The sequence below is a fragment of the Hemiscyllium ocellatum genome, chromosome 31 (genome assembly GCF_020745735.1).
Source record: "Hemiscyllium ocellatum isolate sHemOce1 chromosome 31, sHemOce1.pat.X.cur, whole genome shotgun sequence".
Classification (NCBI taxonomy): domain Eukaryota; kingdom Metazoa; phylum Chordata; class Chondrichthyes; order Orectolobiformes; family Hemiscylliidae; genus Hemiscyllium; species Hemiscyllium ocellatum.
This window is the reverse complement of record NC_083431.1, coordinates 25,924,978-25,937,558: the sequence shown is the minus strand read 5'-3', so window position 1 is coordinate 25,937,558 and position 12,581 is coordinate 25,924,978.

Sequence of the window (12,581 nt, the reverse complement as noted above, 5' to 3'; positions counted from 1 at the left end):
CTTTAAATGTAAGACATTTTGTCACAATTTCCTGGCATTTTATGTCACATGCTACTGTGCACTTAATAATTCCTTGTCCCTTTTAGTTTTGTTGTAATAAAACTATTAACTTCACAGCAAATGTTTTGCAGCTCTTTGCTAGTGCACAATGAAATAACATGCAACAGTGTGTAATTATTCAAATGCTTGCAGTTAATCTGCCACACATGTCTATTTCACTGCGAGAAATTTTATTTGCCTGATGATCACTCCCATTTTTCCAGCTAACTAATCTCTGCCTTTGAGGAAGTTGATCACTATTTTCTCACACTGCCTATCATTTCACCAATCCGTTCGAATCAAATACCATTCCAGTTGCTCCCCCTCCCTGTGCAATTTGTGAATAACTGCTCAATGCAAGTACAATAATCAACTTAATCAAATACCTATCAAATACTCTAATGAAATTCTGTACATTTTACAAGATCTAATGTACATCTACAAAATTTATATTAACATATTATCCTTGTCTCTGAAGTTCTAAGATTATGTGAATACCTTTATAAATGCAATTCAATTCTATTTGTTAATTTTTTTATTCTTACCCATATTTGATTCATTCACAAACAGTATTCACAGACAAGTATTCTGTTTGGTATGATGATAATGCTAGTTTCTTGATAAAACAGTGCATTGTAAAACTGCAGAATTATAGAATGTTATGCACCGCTGATAATGCTTTGACATATTGTCCAGTGTTGGCTCTCTGGAAGATTTATCCACCTGGTTCCACTATGTATGAGCATGTAAAACTGACAAGAATGAAAGGCTAGCTGGTCCACCGAGAGTGCCTACACAATGACCGAAGAACATCATGATGAAACATTTCCTTCCTGCACTCTCTCTATCTCTGCTGTTATGGGGTTTGTTGGGTGAGGCAAAAGAAGGATTAAATGAACGGGAATATTTCTTTCCAAAGATGTGAAAGCTTTAGAGAGGGTGCAGAAAAGATCCACAAGATTTTATGGATGAGAAACTTCAGTTTAGTGGATAGGTTGGAAACGTTGGGCTAGTTTTATTTGGATAATGTTGACAGGGGATTTGATATGAGTATTCAAAATCCGGGATAATGTAGATAGTGAGAAGCTGTTTCTCCTGGCGAAGGGTCAAGAACCAGAGATTTAAGATAACTAACAAATTAAACAACTTTTACGTGAGGAGAAACTTTGTCAAACAGCAAGTTGTTAGCATCTGAATGCTCTACTTGAGAGTACGGTGGAGGCAGGTTCAGTTGCAGTACTTGGGAAGGAAGTGAATCATTACCTGTAAAGGAAGAATGTGCAGGGCTATGGGAGAAGGATGTGGGAATGGCACTGAATGCTTTGCTCATTTGAAGAGTCAGCTCAGACACAATGGACCAAATGGCCGCTTGCTGTAATCATTCTGTGTTTCTGTGATCAATTATTGTGAAAATCTGTCTTAATAATAACTGTATCGGAAATGATGTTTCTATTACTGTTTCCATTTGGGCAAACCATGTGATAAACGTCAAGAGTGTTGTGGTGCTGGAAAAGCACAGCAGGTCAAGCAGCATCTGAGGAGCAGGAAAATCAACGTTTTAGGCAAAAGCCCTTCATCTGGAATGAGGCTGGGAGCCTCAGGGCTGAGTGGAAGGTAGCTGAGAGTGCAATAGGTGGATGGAGGTGGGGGTAAAGGTGATAGGTCGAAAGGAAGGGTGGAGTGGATAGGTAGGAAGGAAGATGGAGAGATGGGACAGATCATGAGGACGGTGCTAAGCTGGAAGATTGCAACTGGGATAAGATGGGGAGTGGGGAAATGAGGAAACTGGTGAAGTCCACATTGATGCCATGGGGTTGGAGGGTCCCAAGGCAGAGATGAGGTGTTCTTCCTCCAGGCGTCAGGTGGTTAGGGAGTGACAATGGAGGAGGCCCAGGACCTGCAAGTCTTTGGCAGAGTGGGAGGGGGAGTTGAAGTGTTTGGCCACAGGGCAGTGGGGTTCATTGGTGCGGGTGTCCCGGAGATGTTCTCTGAAGTGCTGTGCGAGTAGGTGTCCTGTTCCCTACTGAAGAGGAGACCGCATCAGGAGCAACAGATACAGTAAATAACATGTGTGGAAGTGCAGGTGAAACCTTGATGGATGTGGCAAGCTCCTTTGAAGCCTTGGATTGTAGTGAGGGAGGAGGTGTGGGCGCAGGTTTTGCGGAGGCAGGGGAAGGTGCTGGGAAGGGAGGGTGGGTTGTTAGGTGGAATGGACGTGACAATAGACAATAGGTGCAGGAGTAGGCCATTCAGCCCTTCGAGCCTGCACCGCCACTCAATATGATCATGGCTGATCATTCCTAATTAGTATCCTCTTCCTTCCTTATCTCCATAACCCTTGATTCCACTATTGTTGAGAACTCTATCCAACTCTTTCTTAAATGAATCCAGAGATTGGGCCTCCACTGCCCTCTGGAGCAGAGCATTCCACACAGCCACCACTCTCTGTGTGAAGAAGTTTCTCCTCATCTCTGTCCTGTATTTTTAAGCTGTGTCCTCTGGTTCAGCACTCACCCATCAGCGGAAACATGTTTCCTGCTGCCAGAGTTTCCAATCCTTTCATAATCTTATATGTCTCAATCAGATCCCCTCTCAGTATACAAGCCCAGTCGCTTCAGTCTTTCAGTGTAAGGTAATCCCGCCATTCCAGGAATTGACCTCGTGAACCTACGCTGCACTCCCTCAATAGCCAGAATGTCTTTCCTCAAATTTGGACACCAGAACTGCACACAGTACTCCAGGTGTGGTCTCACCAGGGCCCTGTACAGCTGCAGAAGCACCTCTTTGCTTCTATATTCAATTCCTCTTGTTATGAAGGCCAGCATGCTATTAGCCTTCTTCACTACCTGCTGTACCTGCATGCTTGCCTTCATTGACTGGTGTACAAGAACACCCAGATCTCTCTGTACTGCCCCTTTACCTAAATTGATTCCATTGAGGTAGTAGCTGCAAATGTGTTGCTGGTCAAAGCACAGCAGGTTAGGCAGCATCTCAGGAATAGAGAATTCGACGTTTCGAGCATAAGCCCTTCATCAGGAAACATTGAGGTAGTAATCTGCCTTCCTGTTCTTGCCACCAAAATGGATAACCATACAGTTATCCACATTAAACTTCATCTGCCATGCATCTGCCCACTCACCTAACTTGTCCAGGTCACCCTGTAATCTCCTAACATCCTCATCACATTTCACCCTGCCACCCAGCTTTGTATCATCAGCAAATTTGCTAATGTTATTGCTGATACCATCTTCTATATCTTAACATATATTGTAAAAAGCTGTGGTACCCCACTGGTCACTGCCTGCCATTCCGAAATGGAGCCGTTTATCAATACCCTTTGTTTCCTATCAGCCAACCAATTTTCAATCCAATCTAGTACTTTGCCCCCAATACCATGCGCCCTAATTTTACTCACTAGCCTCTTGTGTGGGACTTTATCAAAAGCTTTCTGAAAGTCCAGGTACACTACATCTACTGGATCTCCCTCGTCTATCTTCAGAGTTGCATCCTCAAAAATTCAAGAAGATTAGTCAAGCATGATTTCCCCTTCATAAATCCATGCTGACTCTGTCCTATCCTGTTACTACTATCCAGATGTGTTGTAATTTCATCCTTTATAATAGACTCCAGCATCTTTCCCACCACTGAGGTCAGACTAACTGGTCTATAATTTCCTAATTTCTCTCTCCCACCTTTCTTAAAAAGTGGTATAACATTAGCCATACTCCAATCCTCAGGAACCGACCCCGGATCCATCAAACTCTGGAAAATAATCACCAACGCATCCACGATTTCCCGAGCCACCTCCTTCAGTATCCTGGGATGTAGACCATCAGGCCCCAGAGACTTATCAACCTTCAGACCTAACAGTCTCTCCAACACCAATTCCTGGCAAATATAGATTCCCTTAAGTTCAGGTCCTTCAGCCACTGTTACCTCCGGGAGATTGCTTGTGTCTTCCCCACTGAACACAGATCTGAAGTACCCATTTAATTCTTCTGCCATTTCTTTGTTCCCCATGATATATTCCCCTGTTTCTGTCTTCAAGGGCCCAATTTTAGTCCTAACCATTTTTTTGCCTTGCACATACTTAAAAAAGCTTTTACTATCCTCCTTTATATTATTGACCAGTTTACCTTCGTACCTCATTTTTCCTCTGTGTATTTCCTTCTTAGTAATCCTCTGTTGCTCTTTAAAACCTTCCCAGTCCTCAGTTTTCCCACTTATCGTTGCTATGTTATACTTTTTCTCTTTTAACTTTATATATTTCTTAACTTCCCTCGTCAGCCACGGCCGTCCATGTCTCCTCCTGAGATCTTTCTTCCTTTTAGGAATGAACTGATTCTGCAAATTCTGCATTATACGCAGAAATATCCGCCATTGTTCCTCCATGGTCATCCCTGCTAAGGTATTGCACCATTGAACGTTGGCCAGCTCCTCCCTCATAGCTCCATAGTTCCCTTTATTCAACAGAAGTACTGTCACTTCCGGCTGTACCTTCTCCCTCTCAAATTGCAGATTGAAGCTTAATGTATTATGGTCACTACTTCCCAATGGCTCCTTCACTTTGAGGTCTCTGACCAATTCTGGTTCGTTACACAATACCAGATCCAGAATTGCCTTCTCCCCGGTCGGCTCCAGCACCAGCTGCTCTAAGAATCCATCTCTGAGGCACTCCACAAAGTCTCTTTCTTGAGGTCCAATACCATCCTGATTCTCCCAGCCTACCTGCATGTTAAAATCCCCCATAACAACTGTAGTAGCATCTTTGCGACAGGCCAATTTCAGCTCCTGATTCATCTTACATCCGACATCCAGACTACTTTTTGGGGGCCTGTAGAAGACTCCCAAGAGGTTCTTTTTACCCTTAGTATTTCACAGCTCTATGCACACTGACTCTACATCCCCTGACTCTAGGTCCCCCCGCGCAAGGGACTGAATATCCTCCCTTACCAACAAGGCCACCCCACCCCGTCTGCCCATCAGACTGTCCTTACGATAGCACGTATAGCCTTGAATATTCATTTCCCAGGCCCTGTCCACTTGAAGCCACGTCTCAGTTATCCCCACAATATCGTATCTGCCAATTTCCAAAAGAGCCTCAAGCTCACCTGTCTTATGCCTAATGCTTCGTGTGTTCATATATAGTATTTTTAATGTGTTACTGCTCTCACCCTTCCCATCAACCCCTATTTCACTCAACCCTACAGCATGATCCCTTTCCGAGTTTTCTGCCTCATTGATACAGTTGCCTTTCTTGACTTCTCTTGTTCTAACTTTCCCTTCACTTTCCTTTTTAAACATCCAGTTTGTCCCCCCCCTCCCCCTACTGCGGTGTTGCAGTAGAAAACCTGCCTGCCAGAATGCTGGTCCCTAACCTATTAAGGTGCAAACCGTCTCTATTGTAGAATTTATGCTTCCCACAAAATATACCCCAGTGATCCAAGAACTTAAATCCTTGCTTCCTGCACCAGTTCCCCAACCACACGTTCAAGTCCATTATCTCCCTGTTTCTGGCCACACCAGCCCGAGGAACTGGAAGCAAACCGGAGATAACCACCTTGGACGTTCTGCTTTTCAGCCTTCTTCCTAGTTCTCTGGTAGTCACAGAGGGAATGGTCTTTATGGAAAATGGATATCTCTGGTGATGGGGTCTGTTTGTAGGTGGCTGAAATGGCAGAGGATGATGTGATGTATATGGAGGTTGATGGGGTGAAAGGTGAGGACCGAAGCGTTCTGTTTGTCGCAGTTGGAAGGGTGGGGTTCAAGGGCGTAGGTGTGGGATGTGGATGAGATGCACTGGAGGGCATCATCAACCACATGGGAGGGGAAATTGCAGTCTTTAAAGAAGGAGGCAATCTGGTGTGTTCTGTGGTGGAACTGGTCCTCCTGGGAACAGATGCGGTGGAGGCAGAGGAATTGGGAATATGGGATAACATTTTTGCAGGAGGCACGGTGGGAGAAGGTATAATCCAGTTAGCTGTGGCAGTCGATGGGTTTGTAGAAAATGTCTGTGTTGAGTTGGTCACCTTTGATGGAGATGGAGAAAGAGGTGTCAGAGATAGTCCAGATGAAGGTACATACCTAATATCACATTTTTCGGGGTTTTTATGCTCTACAGTTACTGACATATAGACCAGTTTAATTGTAGTTTCTTTTATTCCCTTTCAAAAGCTCCCTTATGATTTTGTGTACACCTTCTGATTTTCACTACATTAGGTTGATTATTCTGGAGTTGGATTTCATAATTAAAACAACTATGCAGACGTACATTGGGTGTAAGTGGCCAGATGATGAGAACAACATGGAAACTCTGAGGAGAACTTTTGTACCTTGCAGCGTTCAGTTCAGGATGTTGACATAGAGGAGGAAACTTAAAGACAAGTAGACAAAAGCATGTTAGCTTTTAGTATTCTCTCATCAAGTTCACAAAGAAACCAAGATCAGAAAAAGTGGAGAAGAAAGTTTGAGGAATTAATGTAGAAGATAACAGAGATGGGGTTGGAGGATGGGAGAAGGAAAGAAAGTTAGCAGACTATGAGATATACTCATTTTATAAAAGGATATGTGTCAATCACAGCCTGCTGTAAAAGGATTGATAACTGGGAAGGAAGTTTTCCTAAATGTGGGCAGCAGATGGAGCAATTGCAAAGATAGAACAGTGCCTTTTGAATCACAGTTAAAACACAACCATCAGTTGGTGTCGCTAAAGCTAAATGTTAACATTTGTCTCTCTCTAGTGCAGAGAGATGCGATGGTCCTTTGTAGACTGTGGATAATCACATACTTGTTTGAAAGATACATTGAGATGCATTTCCCCCTGCCTATTGTAACAGAGAAATAGAGATATTTGAGTAAGTCCCAGTAGCACATAGCTAAGTACTGTTGTAAAGGTCAGGAAATGGGTAAGGACATATGCCCCTTGAAAAATGTGTCATTAATTCAACCACCAGTCACCTCATGTGGCTTCCCAATTCCTAGGATCTTATACTTTTCAACTGCTGCAAGACATGGCAAAATGGGCAGCACGGTGGCACAGTGGTTAGCACTGCTGCCTCACAGCGCCTGAGACCCGGGTTCAATTCCCGACTTAGGCGACTGACTGTGTGGAGTTTGCACGTTCTCCCCGTGTCTGCGTGGGTTTCATCCGGGTGCTCCGGTTTCCTCCCATAGTCCAAAGATGTGCGGGTCAGGTGAATTGGCTATGCTAAATTGCCCATAGTGTTAGGTAAGGGGTAAATGTAGGGGTATGGGTGGGTTGCGCTTCGGCGGGTCAGTGTGGACTTGTTGAGCCGAAGGGCCTGTTTCCACACTGTAAGTAATCTAATCTAAAATATGGCAGAAAGGAGGATGTTACAACCTGGATGCAGCAATGAACATAAGGCTGCTTACATGGATTTTAGTATTAACCATTGATAGCACCTGGATAAGTGACTTGAAGGGAATGAGGTTTATTATGACACAGGTTCTGTAGGCCCACAGTTTAAAAGGGTCAATTGAGCAGACAATGAATGAGTGTAATGGACGAATGTGAAATCCGTTGTCTACTAATCTGGTGCAGTGGTACTATTACATCTCTGACTCATGGCTAGTGAGGAATAACCAAACTGAGACCAACGATATATACCACACACTATTCAGTGGCTAAATTGCTAATAAGTAACTAACATCCGCATCTCCAAATAATCCAGGAATGTTTTGATTACTTCTGGTGATTCACACCCTCATAATCAGTTTTAAAGTTTGTAATGACCAGACCCTAGCCAAGGTTCCCCAGGTTATTATGATTCTATCTTAAATTAATTTACGTTTTAAAAGGAGTCAATTTAATGCATGCTTGAATTCACAAAAGAGTGAGTTTATTAGTTACTAAATATGAGAAAGAAAAATAACACAATACATATGCACACAGATTAGAAATAAGGAATGAGTCCAAAGTAAGACTAACATTAAAAGGCATATGGAGCAGTCTTTATGGGTCAGTCGTGTAGAATAGTATTTGTTAAAATCCCTGATGTGTGGGAGCAGGCCATTTGGCCCATCAAGTCATCACTGCCTCCTTAAAGAGCATTCTTCTCAGACCCAGCCCGTTCCCTATCTCTGTAACCCTGCATTTCCCATGGCTAATCCACCAAGCTTGCACATCCTGGGACACTATGGGCAACTTAGCATGGCTACTTCACCCTAACCTACACATCCCTGAACACTATGGGCAATTTAGCATGGCCAATTCACTGCAACCTGCACATCTTCGGACTTTGGGAGGAAACTAGAGTAGCTCGAGGAAACCCACGCAAAGAAAGGGAGAATGTACAAACTCCACACAGACAGTTGCCTGAGGCTGGAATTGAACCTGGCCCCTGGCACTGTGAGGCATTTTGCCATCCTAAATGCATGTTTTGGCAATTATATTGGGTATTGCAGTAATATTGGCATTGGCAGCTGAACAGTTAATTTTGAGATTCTTGGCTTTGGAGGTTGATTTAACTATCTTTTGACACTGGCTAACTGGCAACACTTAGAGTGGCAGTGTATGTTTCCCTTTTCTTACCTGTGATGCAGGAATGTTTAAAGACTATTCTCAAAGCTGTGACTCTCACAATCATATTAGTCTTGTGGGATTGAGTGAAAATCCCCATTTTCTAAAATACTGGACAAAATCCAGGCCTCAGTCTGCAAACATCTACAGAGCTGGAATGATTTCTGTCTGAAAGTGCTGCTTAACCTGGAATTCCAATTTACACCTCCACTCTAAGAGAACAATCAACCAAACTGAACACTGAGACTGTAACTAACTTTTACACCCGAGGCTTTGCCAGCACAACATAGTATGAGGCCTACAGAGATACTGAACATTCAACTTCAATCAAAATCCATTTAGACATACGCTTAACAATCAGGAAACCAGTTGACTTCAAAAGAAACACTAGGAAACACAATGGAAGGCAAAGATTAGGTGCAAAGATAAGGGGCCCACAATTGGTTTAATCACAAGTCACGACCTCACCTGAGGCAGCTATTTCTGAAGGAGGCGTTCTAAGCAGCTATCCCCAGGAGAGATCCCAAGAAGTGTTCCAAAGAGCTATCTCCAGAAGAAAAATTTAAACAGCTAATTCCAGTGGCTAATCTAAAGCTACTGACACAGGCGTGTTCTGAATCAGGGAACTAACGGTAACCAACCATGGCCAGTACTCGTAAGAACTAACAAACCCTGAAAACCACTGACCTGCCCAATATCACCAGGCCTCAGACACATCCCAAGGTGAAAACCGGGCCTTCGAAACCATCAGAAAGTAAGGAAAACCAAGTACTTACCCAATAGATCCACTATGCGTTATATTGCATCCGCGGACTCAAACCAGACGAAAGGCCTACGCAGTCCGAAGTCTTCATCTAGGTACCAGGTACAGCAAGTGGGTACAGCCAGTTGTACTTCAAATTTGCATTTTCCTCAATGGTGAGCTTAGACTTCCAAGAACTTAAAGCTTCTGGCCTAGCTAGCAAGGAGGGGAAGGGAGGTGGTGGCAATGTACAGGACCCCGAGTGTAGAAAGCCTGATTCAAGTGAGAAAATTCATAAATCTGAACTACAAAGGGATCTGGGAGTGCTAGTGCAGATTCTCTAAATGTTGACTTGCTGGTTGAGTCCGTGGCTAAGAAAGCAAACGTAATGTTGTCATTTATCTCAAGAGGGTTGGAATGTAAAAGCAGTGATGTGCTACTGAGACTTTATAAAGCTCTGGTTCGGCCCCATTTAGAATACTGTGTCCAATTCTGGGCCTTACACCTCAGGAAGAACATACTGGCACTGGAACATGTCCAGCGGAGATTCACACGAATGATCCCTAGAATGGTAGGCGTAATATACAATGGACGGCTCACGATCCTGAGATTGTATTCATTAGAGTTTAGAAAGTTGAGGGAAGATCTAATAGAAACTTACAAGATAATGCATGACTTAGAAAGGGTGGATGCTGGGAAGTTGTTTCCATCAGGCAGGGATACTAGGACCCATGGGCACAGCCTTAGAATTAGAAGGGGGTCAGTTTAGAAGAGAAATGAGAGTGGTGGGCATGTGGAATTTATTGCCACGGAGCGCAGTGGAAGCTGGGACATTAAATGTCTTCAAAGCAGAAATTGATAAATTCTTAGTCTTGCAAGGAATTAAGGGATATGGGGAGACTGCAGATAAATGGCGTTGAAATGCCCATCAGCCATGAATGAATGGCGGAGGGGACTTGATGGGCTGAATGGCCTTACTTCCACTCCTATGTCTTATGGTCTTAAGTTTCTGTGATTAAAATCCTTGTTTTAAGTTCTACTAATGTTCAATCTAGCAAATAAAATATTTAATAATATTACTGTTCTCAGTATAATTAATTGTGCTAATTTCATTGTTTATTGCATCCGTCTTTATTTCTTGTATTATACTCACCTTTTGTATTGTAAGTAATGCAGAGGTTCTTTTGCCCTGAAACATCTGTTTACTGCCTTTTTCATTTCACCTTCCCTAAATAAGTCCAGTGTCAGAACCAGAGATCTGTGGGGTGGTTCGAACCACCTAAAATCAGCAAATTACTGAGTGCAAACCAGAACCCTACAATCCATACATTAGGGCAGAATTAATACACACAGACCAGGGCTGAAGCTCATTTTTATCTCTTGTCCCTGTGTAGATTCGATAAAGGAAAATGCAGATATGTTTCTCACCCAGACTGCTGTGTTTTTCACTACCATGTTCTGAGATATTCACAGAAGACTAACCTTCAGTTTTTGCTCCATTTCTCCCTTTGAGGCTTCTTTGACATTTGCAGTTGTAACATTTCAGAGTTCCTCTACAGTCACTGGATCGTCATTTTGGCTGAGATGTGGAGGATTTCTTTTCTCTGAGGGTCATCAGGTTGTGGAATTCTTTATTGCAGAGAGCTTTTGAGGCTGGGTGATCAAGTATAAGCGAAGATGAGTTAGATAGATTTTTAATTAGTAATGGAATCCAGAGTTCTAGCGACAAGGCAAGAAAGTTGAGGATTATTGGATCAACCATGATCTCATTGAATGGCAGAGCAGACTCAGTGATCTGATTGACCTTCTGCTCTTATGTCTTATGGTCTTTTCAAAGGAAGAATGAAAGGCTTGCATTTATGTAGAACTATTGACAATGACTGGGTGAGTCAAAGTGCTTTATAACCAAATAATTACTTATGAATTTTTGTCACTACTTTAGGTGGAGGAAACGTGACAGCCAAATCTCAGCATCACATTCCCACAAACAGCAATGTGAAGATGATCAGAAAACCTGTTTTTCGTGCTTTTAATTGAAGGGCAAATGTGAGCAAAAACTTTGATTAATGATGCTGCTACTTCTAAATATAGTTTACAGGGAATCTCCAAGTGGACACTAAAGTTGGTATTCTGTGAAAAAAGTTTAATTAATTTTTGACTCCATACGTGGCCCAAGCATCTTGGATTTACCAACATTACTCTGAAGATCCTTCTGCCATTCTCAACAACTTGCACCTGCAAGAACTGATTTTCACTTCTACAAACAAAGTCCAACATTTAGCTGAATGTTGAAGCTCTCCAACTTGGAATGAGAAATAATTCTTCTCATTAAATCCTCATGAGTTATTTTACATCAGGAAGTGAAAGTAAGTAGAATAACATTTAGTACCCCCTGAGAAAAAGAATGGGAAATGACATCACCACAGGAGATGGCATCATCAACCCAAGGAAACCCAAACACATAAATAGAAAGCAGACTATACCACCAATGCTTCATCCGGAGGCTCACTGATGATGTTGCCTAGTATGGTGACAAAACATCTGAAAACCAACCTTCCAGCTCAGCAAGCAAACCTACATCCAGTAGATTAAGTCAGTAGCTGGTTTGCAATCTTTTAAAAACAGGTACTGTGGATGCTGGAAATGTGAAAGAGAGGTAGAAGATTCTTGAGAAACCCAGTAGGTGTGTTAACAACTATAGAGAGAGAAATACGGTGAATGAGTTGAGTCCAAAGACTCTTCTTCTGAATGGTTCCAAAAAGTAAGATAAAGGGTCTTTAGACTCAAAATGTGAACTCTGTTTCTGTCTCCACAGATGCTGCCAGTGCTGCTGAGTTTCTCCAGCATTTTCTGCATTTATTGCCGGGTCCTTTGCCTTGTCTAACAATGTGGTGAAAAGATTTGAGAACAACTAGGATTGAACACAGAAATATTAAATTGAGCATTTGTTAATGTGTGATGGCTTTTGCTCAATCTATCATATCTGGTTGATATCTTGCGACTACAGCGTCAGTTTAAGATTTATTTTTGAAGGACAAGTAGACTTAAGGCAACAGAACATCAGTTTGAATCTTGATCAGTGAAGGGAAATGTAACAACTCCCTTTTTAGCAACAATATATGGTGACATAAAATCAGCCACTTGGTAATGAAAGGAAGGCACACTCCTAGAGTCAGATAAGAAACAAGAAGGATGTAAGTGATAAACCAAATAAACTTAATTGAACAGAAAATGTTCATCATGCTGAGTCATGAATTATAC